The 10,181-nt window shown below is 44.4% G+C and overlaps 1 long non-coding RNA gene across 1 annotated transcript; it reads left to right on the top strand.

The window, feature by feature from the left end:
* The first annotated feature begins 791 nt into the window (after window positions 1–791).
* LOC120395606 lies at window positions 792–3,557 on the top strand. The gene is made up of 3 exons (XR_005592718.1): window positions 792–926; window positions 1,555–2,054; window positions 3,435–3,557. It is a non-coding gene; the product is annotated as an uncharacterized LOC120395606 (long non-coding RNA).
* Window positions 3,558–10,181: the final 6,624 nt, after the last annotated feature.

Raw genomic sequence — 10,181 nt, 5'->3', positions numbered from 1 at the left:
CCCTCAGATGCTCTGTTGTGCTGCTCAGAGGGCCAGTATCTGGCCACTAGTATTCTTTTCTATACCTGGGATAAAAGTAGATGCCCTGTTCATTTGGATAATTTTCAGGAAGAGAAGTAAGTTAATAGAGGGATGGCATGGTCTGCCATAGAGATGACTTGATTTATGGATTGACTCCTCTTCATAAACATCTGGCCTTGGTGGTTTTTGTTTGCTGGTGGGGTTTTTTTGGTATGGTGGGTTATTTGGGGGAGTGGAGGTGATACATACAAGCTTAAAGGCATCTATGGGCTACAGCTATGGATATCTTTCATTTTGAAAATGTAATAGAAAGACAAATTGAACCTTAATCCATTGCTTTCTTGATGTGTGATGGTCACACGATTATATGTGCTGACATTGAGGTTGGAACAGAGGTGTGGAAACAATTTGCAAAGTGGGCGTGCTGACAGCCATTGAACCAAACTGCAAACCCTGTATATGATGGAAACCACTTCAAGCCAACGGGTGCGGAAAGCAGTTTTTATAAACAAAAGATGCATTTTTTAAAAATGTGGGGGGGAGGTTATTTAATTTTAGCAGTATCTGTATTTTTAAGGGTCTGGAATTAATTAAAATCCATAGTGTTTTTGTCTTTTAACCTCTAACACTTGAAAGAATCAGGATCATGTCTCTTTTTTTGAAGAAGGCATGTTTCTAGGTCCACAATGGCAGAATGGAATCTTGGGGTGAGATTGTGACATGGTCATACAGGGATTTAGACTCCCCCACTCCTCTGTGCTTCTGGGTCAGGTCCACTGGGATCCTGAGACTGGGTTCTGCGCAGTGCATGGGAGCTAAACAAGGGGGATAAGAGGGCTGGTGGGAGCCCAGGCTCCACCCCCCTGTTTACTGGCCAGTGGATCTGGATAGGCAGGCAAAGGGAAGTAAGTTGCATCCTTTTGAGGGCTGCTATAAATTACTTCCTTCCATCCTCCCTCCCCTTCATCTGTGCTTCAGTTTCACTTACCAGCCTCTCTCTTGTCTAGTTCGATTATAAACTATTTAAGATTGTTGCTGTCTTTTACTCTGGGTCCATGTGTACATTCAGTATGATGGGTCTGCAATCTTAGTGGTGGCCTCTTAGCATTGCTGTACGATAATTTATAATAATAGACCAGGGATCAGCAACTTCTGGCACATGGCTCTCCAGGGTAAGCACCCTGCTGGGCCGGGCTGGTTTGTTTACCTGCCGCATCCACAGGTTCGGCTGATCGCGGCTCCCACTGGCCACAGTTCGCCGCTCCAGGCCAATGGGGGCTGTGGGAAGTGGGCTGAGGGATGTGCTGGCCGTGGCTTCCTGCAGCCCCCATTCATCTGGGATGGCGAATTGCAGCCAGTGGGAGCCACGATCGGCTGAACCTGCAGACGTGGCAGGTAAACAACTGGCCCGGCCTACCAGGGGGCTTACCCTGGTGAGCCGTATGCCAGAGGTTGCCGACCCCTGCAATAGAGTATTGGGGAGCCGCTGAGTAAGCTGGTTGAGCATCTGAATTTCTTTATTTCCTTTGGTAGGGTTTGATTATTCAATCAACATTTTTCTCCATATATCTTCTGATGACACAGCAAAAAACCCCATATGATTAAACAACTGTGCAGCGGCAATTCGGCAGCAGCTTTCGCTGTAGCTAAACATAGAAGCTGCTGCCGAATTACCGCCGCCGCGGAAACGCGCCTGCCGCCCTAAGGGCACACAGACTGCCCTCGCCGTCCGCGACAGCAATTCGGGGCGCTGCTGGGGGCAAAACAACACGGACTGCCGCCCCTTGAAGATTGCCGCCCCAAGCACCAGCTTGGAATGCTGGTGCCTGGAGCCGGCTCTGGTGCTAGGATTGTGTCTGTGGAAGCTTGTTCTCGTATGAACTTTGCAATAGCATGAAGATAGTCATATTTGCTTTAGAGGTCTCAACTCTTTTACTACTCAATAGATTCTCTAGATGATTTTGAAGTAACTGACATAATTACTTAAGATTTGTTACGATGTCTGACTGCCAGAGATACTCTAGACCTTTCAGGTTAGTGGATTCACCACACACTGTGGAATAAAGAAATCCCTAGGTGTAGTATTCTCTTGTGAGAGTGATCCTACAGAATAGCTTTTTAACCATAAGTGGTGAAAAAACGCATTAGTTAGGACTGGCAATTAAGAGTCATTTTTTGCACATGAGAGCTCCTTTTGCAGCAATGGTATTTTTTTTTCATATATTGGATGCAGGAGGAGATGGAAGGTAATTTATGTGGCTAGAGCACAGGACTGTGAGATTGCAGATCTGTGTTCTATTCCCAGTTCTGTCTCAGAGTAGCTGTATGACCTAGGGCAAGTCATAAGCTCTTTGTGCTTCAGCTCCCCCATCTGTAAAAATGGGAACGATCACTTGTATTTTCGTTGTTGCAAGGCTTAATTCATTAAAGTTTTGTGAAGTACTTCCAGATTCTTGGATGAATGGCGCTATAGAAGTGCAAAGTATTGCTATTAATACATAGAAACCAGAAAAAAAAGGTATTTACTGCCAGGTGGTAAATGAGAGAGAGAGAGAAAAAGATTGGAAATAGCTGTGTGCTGCAGTAGATACATGTACAGAAGATACATCTGAAAACTGTCAGCAGCTCCTTATAGCTGAAGGCCAGTGGAAATACATATGTATTAGTGAGCTAGTGACTGCAGGGCACATTACTGTACTGATCATTTGAAAATAACAGTGATACATTAATTAGCATTTGATGTATGGAGTAGCTTGCTGCAGAGAAGGTATCAAGGGAAAACGATTGCTGGATATGCCTTAGTTCCAGCAGGTATGTTAAATTAAGAGCTGAAAACCAAAATGGCAGAGGTGTTTAGATCCCAGAGAAGGAAGAAGAAGGTTGCAGCCCACCAGTTCAGCAAGATTCTAATGTGCTTGCTTTAACTGTGCTCAGCCTACTTGTCGCTTGCTTTGCACCACTCACAGGTGAAGAAAAGACTTGTTTCTTAATTAGTATTATGATCTGAGATGCACGGATGTGATGGAGCATGAAATGACAGTCACAAGCGATATTCCTGAAATCCTTATGTACCAGTGTGATCAGGCTGTTCCTCTTTGTCAATATCAGCAGATAAAAAGTCCCAGATGAAAAATGCTGTATCAGGTGAAAAGGGGGTAATTTAAGAGGGGGCAGTTAAAGAGAGTGATAGTACTAATTACACATGCAATGAACTGCAAGTACAGAAACTAGCTAGGGAAGATTTTTAGTGCTGTGGTGACAAGAGTTATAGTCTGCATTAGTTCTGACTGTTAAGCATGCTGAAAGGAAAGCCTGTTAAGTCAGAGCATAGAATGCTAGAAAATCCCAGTTGGTCAATAGTCCTAATGGTAACCTCACATGACACCACAAATAAGACCTACTTTTGTTTACAGAGCTGCATTATGGAAAAGATCTGTATAGTGCCAATGAAATTATTTGAAACTATCAGAATGGAGAAGATATAAATGTCATTTTACCACTTCCCAATAAAACTTACTGGGGAAGTGTTGTGCAAGGATACATGCCTTAGATGTGGTATTAAGCATTGGTTTACTGTTTGGTGAGTCACAATATGGTCCCTGTTCCAGGACTGGTTACTTGAGGCTGGAACTTTGAGAAACCTTTTGGGGTGATGCTACGCAGCACAGACTGTTAGCCTGGGAGCTTACAGAGCTAGAGAGGAGACCTGGGTCTCTATGACCATAATCCTCAATGAAAATATCCTTTATATTCATTATAGCTCTTTTACACAAATTTATCCTTCTATATTCATTCCTGTCTGTGCTCTGCCTCTAGAGAAACTACAAGCACAACTGTGGGAAAGCCAAATGCATCTTCTAGGTATTCCCTGTTGTACTAGATGTGAGCCAGAGTTCCTTAGAAATGTCTCTCTATACAAGTTCCTATTCTTGAATGAGGACTCATAGAATTTAAGGTCAGAAGGGACCATCATGATCATCTAGTCTGACCTCCTGCACATTGCAGGCCACAAGAACCACACCCAGCCACTGTAATAGGCCCCTAACCTCTGTCTGAGTTACTGAAGTCCTCAAATAATGGTTTAAATACTGCAAGTTACAGAAAATTCACCATTTACACTAGTTTAAATGTGCAAGTGACTCATGCCTCATGCTGCAGAGGAAGGCAAAAAAAAAACCACCCCAGGGTCTCTGCCAATCTGACTGGGGGAAAATTCCTTCTCAACCCTAAATACAGTCATCAGTTAGACCCTGCACATGTGGGCCAGACCCACCAGGCAGATACCTGGGAAAGAATTCTCTGTAGTAACTCAGAGCCCTCCCCATCTAGTGTCCCGTCTTTGGTCACTGGGGATTTTTGCTACTGGCAGTCACCAATGGGCCACGTGCCACTGTAGGCGTTCTAGTCATACTGCCCCTTCCATAAACGTGTCAAGCTCAGTCTTGAAGACAGTTAGATTTTTTGCCCCCACTGCTCCCCTTGGAACGCTGCTCCAGAACTTCACTGCTCTGATGGTTAGAATTCAAGCCTAAACTTGTTGATGGCCAATTTATATCCACTTATTCTTGTGGCCACATTGGCGCTTAACTTAAATCCTTTCCCTCCTTGTATTTATCCCTCTGATGTATTTATAGTGAGCAATATCTCCCCTTAGTCTTCTTTTGGTTAGGCTAAACAAGCCAAGTTATTTGAGTCTCCTCTCATAAGGTAGTTTTCCATTCCCCAGATCATCCCAGTAGCTCTTCTCTATACCTTTTCTAGTTTGAATTCATCTTAAACATGAGAGACCTGAATTGCACACACTATTCCAAATGAGGTCTCCCCTTGTACAATGGTACTAACACATCCCTCTCTCTACTGGAAATACCTTGCCTGATGCATCCTAGGACTGCATTAGCCTTTTTCACAGCTGCATCACATTGACAGCTCAATCATCCTGTGATCAACCAATACACCCAGGTCTTTCTCTTCCCAAGCTTATAGCAAAAATGATAAGTCCCAAGCTTATAGCAAAAATTCTTGTTGTTAGTCCCTAAAAGGATCACCTTGCTTTTTGCACTATTAAGTCTCATCCCATTTCTATTATTCCAGTTTACAGGATCATCCAGATCTTCTCATATGATATTCCAAACTCCTCCATATTCACAATGCCTCCCAACTTTGTGTCACCTGCAAGTTTTATTTGTACACTCCCACTTTTTGTGCCAAGGTCAGTAATAAAAAATGTTAAATAAGATTTTGTTCCAAGACCGATCCCTGAGGGACTCCACTAGTAACCTCTCTCCAGCCTGAGAGTTCACCTTTCAGTATGACCCATTCTAGTCTCCCCTTTAACCAGTTCCTTATCCACCTTTCAATTCTCATATTAATCCCCATCTCCTCCAATTTAACTAATAATTTCCCATATGGAATTCTATCAAATGCCTTATTGAAAAACAGGCAAATTAGATCTACTGCATTTCCTTTGTCCAAAAAATCAGCTATCTTCTCAAAGAAGGAGATCAGATTGGTTTGGCACAATCTATCTTTTGTAAAACCAGGTTGTATTCTATCCCAATTACTGTTCACCTCTATGACCTATACTACTTTTTCTTTTAAAATTTGTTCCAAGACCTTGCATACAACTGAGGTCAAACTGTAGTTTCCTGGATCACTTTTTTTGTCTTTCTTAAGAATAGGAACTATAGTAGCAATTCTCCAGTCATAGGGTACAACCCCCGAGTTTATAGATTCATTAAAAATTCTTGCTGTTGGAATTGCAATTTCATGTGCCAGTTCCTTTAATATTCTAGGATGGAGATTATCCAGGCCCCCCAATTTAGTCCCATTAAGATGTTTAAGTTTGATTTCCGCCTTGGATGCGGTAATTTCTACCTCCATATTCTCATTGCCATTAGCCAACCTGCCACTTCTTCTAACCTCATCATTAGCCTCATTAAAAACTGAGGCAAAGTATTTGTGTAGGTGTTGGGCCATACATAGTGTGACAGGGCCAGGCCAGATGGCTACAGGAGAGTGATAGAAGGCAGATATATTAGCCCCAGGTTAAGTAGGTCCCCTTTCCCTGAGTAAGGTAACAGGGAAGGTTCCAGAACAATCAGGAACTTTCTGGAAACAATTAAGGCAGACAGGCTGATTAGAACACCTGCAGCCAATCAAGAAGCTGCTAGAATCAATTAAGGCAGACTAATCAGGGCACCTGGGTTTAAAAAGGAGCTCACTTCAGTTTGTGGTGTGTGTGTGTGAGGAGCTGGGAGCAAGAGGCGCAAGGAGCTGAGAGTGAGAGGGTGTGCTGCTGGAGGACTGACGAGTACAAGCATTATCAGAAACCAGGAGGAAGTTCCTGTGGTGAGGATAAAGAAGGTATTTGGAGGAGGCCATGGGGAAGTAGCCCAGGGAGTTGTAGCTGTCATGCAGCTATTACAGGAGGCACTATAGACAGCTGCAATGCACAGGGCCCTGGGCTGGAAACTGGAGTAGAGAGCGGGCCCAGGTTCCCCGCAAACCTCCCAACTCCTGATCAGACACAGGAGGAGTTGACCCGGACTGTGGGTTCCACCAGAGGGGAAGATCTCTGAAGCGAGCAAATCCGCCAATAAGTGCAGGATGCACCAAGGTAGAGGAGGAACTTTGTCACAATAGATAATATTTTATCTCCACCCCATTCTCAGTGCTTAGAGGTCCCACTTTTTCTTTTTACAGAATCTTTTACTATTGGTTTTAATTCCCTCTGCAAGGTCTAACTCCGCTTGGCTTTTGGCAATTCTCACTTTATCCCTATGCTTTCTGACCTCCAAGAGGTTGCTTTCCTTGCTGATCCCTGCCATCTTCCATTATTTCTAGGCTTTCTGCTGTCTTGTAATCGGTTTTGATTATTTCTGTTTGAGATGCTCGCTCATCCAGCTCGATCTGCACACCTTCCCTACGAATTTTATTCCCTTGCTTGGTATGCAGGCTTTACATAGCTTCTGCAACTTTGACTTAAAGTAATTCCAAGCCTCCTCCACATTCAGTCCTTGAGTTCTTCAGTCCAGTCCACTTCCCTAACTAATTCCCTTACTTTTTTAAAGTTAGCTCTTTAGAAATCAATGACCCTTGTTGCAGATCTATTTTTGTTTATCCTTCCATTTAGTTTAAACTGAATTAGATCATGATCACTCAAACTAAGGCTGTCCTCTACAATCAGTTCTTCTATGAGGTCCTCAGTACTCACGAATAACAAATTTAAAATGGCATCACCTCTTGTTGATTCAGCAACTGTTTGGTGAAGAAATCTGTCAGCTATCATGTCCAGGAAAATCTGGGCCTTACTATTATTAGTAGCACTTGTCCTCCAATCTATATCTGGAAAGTTAAAGTCTCTCATAATCACACAATTCCAAGTAGTATATATTTTATTAAAAAGGTCTCTATCCGTATCCAGATCAGATCCTGGTGGTCTGTAGCACAGCCCAAGCACTATGTCAGGGGAACCTCTAGTAGCTTTCTTCGCCAAAGAGATTTTGGTCCAAACAAACACTGTCTTATCCATTCCATCTCTTCTCATTTTTTTACAGTCTACCTCATCATTAATATACAGTTCTACTCCACCAACTTTGCCTTTATTTCTGTCTTTTCTGAACAGCACTTACCCCTCAATACCTGTACTCCAGTCAGGACTAGTATTCTACCATGTTTCAATTATCCCTATAATATCTAGTTTCACTTCCTGCACCAGAAGTTCTAGTTCTTCCATTTTGTTACCCAGTCTCCTTGTACTGGTGTACAAACATCTTAACTGTTGCTGCTTGGCTTCGTCCACATTCCTCCCCTGATTGGGTACAGTCATTCTACTGCCAGTATCACCTATCTGACTGGTATAAGCCCTATCCTTCCTCTTAATGTCCACTCTCCTATCCACTGCTATTTTTTCTCCATTGCTGTATCGCTTCTTACTTGATTTTCCTTCCTCTCAAAGTTAAAATCAGGTGTGGAGATTACATGAGCATCTCCCATCAATCTCTCCTGAGATCCTAGGTTAAAGCTCTTTTAATGAGTTGTGCTAATCTCAATCCAAGGAATCTATTTCCCTCCCTACTCAGGTGGAGTCCATCCCATGAGAACTGTCCTCTGTCCATGAATGCCTTCCAGTGGTCAAACATCCCAAAGACCTCTTTATATCACCACTGCCTCCGCCATCTGTTGATCATGATAATCTTATCTCTCCTTCATTCTCCTCCTCTAGAGACAGGCAGAATCCCACTGAAGATTGCTTGAGCCTCCTTTTCCTTAAGTGTCTTCCCTAGCCTGACATAGTCTCCCGTGATATGTTCCAGTGAGAATCTAGCTGTGTCATTTGTTCCCATGTGAAGGACAATCAATGGTTCTTCTTCAAGGAGAGTCCCTGTGGATGCTCCACTTTAGGTATCTTGGCGCCCTGCACTTCTAACTGGAGATTTGTAGTAGCAATGCCCCACTCCAAGCAGTTACCCCGCATGCACAGCCAACTGTCCCCCAGTTCCTTCTCTACCACCTTTGGCTTCAGTCGCAATGACATCAGTGCTCTCATGGCTTTAGCTATTTCTATTATTTCAGCTAGTACCTCTCTCCTTTAATTTCTCCTTTACTTTTCTTTTACCATTTAAAAAAAAACCAACTTTTTCATTTTCCTAGTCCTCCCCTTTCTCCTGCCTTGGGAGGTAACTCCCAACGACAGAAGAGGCATAAGAACAGAATTATTCCCATTCTTCCTTTCAACATAGCCTCTCAGAGATCCCTGGTTCTCCAGGCTTCAAACACTGTCTCACTTCCATTGCCTGGGGGAGACAGATATATCTCAAAAGTGTTGCCACTGCAAAAAATTGACAGCTAGGACAAGGAAGGCTAGGGATCTCCAGTTGAAACTCCTGATGATGGAGAACTCCCTCAAGCCAGCCTCTGACCGGGAGTCCATGACACCTCCTGGCCAACGGTTGCCAACAGCCACCTCAGACATGGGATCCTCCTCTAAAAGGGCTATTAAGGACTCTGTTCCTAAAAAATGCCACAAAAAAGTGGTCTCACTCTTCACCGCAGCAAGATTTGCCTCATAAAAAGTGATCTCCGACCGCAAAGTCTGCCCTGGTACCGACGGCACCAAGAGTGCTGGACCGCAAGGCACCGGGAACATCCAGTACTGAAACATCCTGAGGAGACAAAGACCCAGTGCAGTCCAGCTCTCACAGAGGTGCAGGTACCAAAGCCAAGCCTCCTAGCTCGGCACTGGTGGAGCTGAAGAAAACCCAGACAATGGTGTCCCTGCTGCACCAATACAATGCAGCAAACCCTCCCTCTGATTTCCAGATGGAATCTGCCTCCATCATTGGTATCATGCCTCCAGGTGCCGCAACAATTTATTAGACAGGTGAAGCGCCTGATTACTTCAACTCTGGGGACATTGCTTTTCAGCACCAACGGCACCCCAGCCAGACCGGGACAAAGCCTGGCTATTACCCCCTGCTGACTCAATCCCTCCTCTTTCCAGTGATGAGGAGGAGGAAGAGGAGGCAGGGATGTACACCCCTCGCCATTCCTCACCCAAACCTGGACGCTTGCGGCACCAAACATCTCCGGATGGAAGACCCTGGCAGGCTCCACAATGGGTGCCACCTCCCATGGCCCTCCCACCAAGCGGGGCATACCAGGACCCATGGGCATTATACAGGGCACAGAAAATCAGCCCCCGCAACCCACCCAGGTCCAGAACAACACAATCACCTGCCCCAGCTTCCTCAGAAACACTGGAGGAGAAAGTAGACGAACCTTAGGATACGCCTGAGGGCGATACCCTCCCACCTACCCATATCTCCTTTTCATCACCAGATGAAACAATAATGCTGCTATCCCCCACATCTGGAGATTACTTTAAATCCTTTCAGGATCTGTTTAAACAGGTAGCTGACTCCCTCAACATATCACTGGCAGAGCTACCAGAGACACAGCATAAACTGACTGATATACTCCAAGCTTCTCCATCAGCTAAGGCTGCACTACCCATTAATGCAGCCATTATGGACCCAGCAAAAATTTTCTGGCAGACACCAGGCACAGCTCCGCCTTCTTGTAAGAGATCTGACAAGAAGTACTATGTACCGGCTAAAGGGGCTAAGTTTTTGTTCATCCACCCTACCCCAAACTCATTG

This window comes from Mauremys reevesii, linkage group 1 (genome assembly GCF_016161935.1).
Source record: "Mauremys reevesii isolate NIE-2019 linkage group 1, ASM1616193v1, whole genome shotgun sequence".
Taxonomy (NCBI): Eukaryota; Metazoa; Chordata; order Testudines; family Geoemydidae; genus Mauremys; species Mauremys reevesii.
The sequence above is the reverse complement of the archived record's forward strand: the minus strand, read 5'-3'. Positions and strand labels throughout refer to the sequence as shown.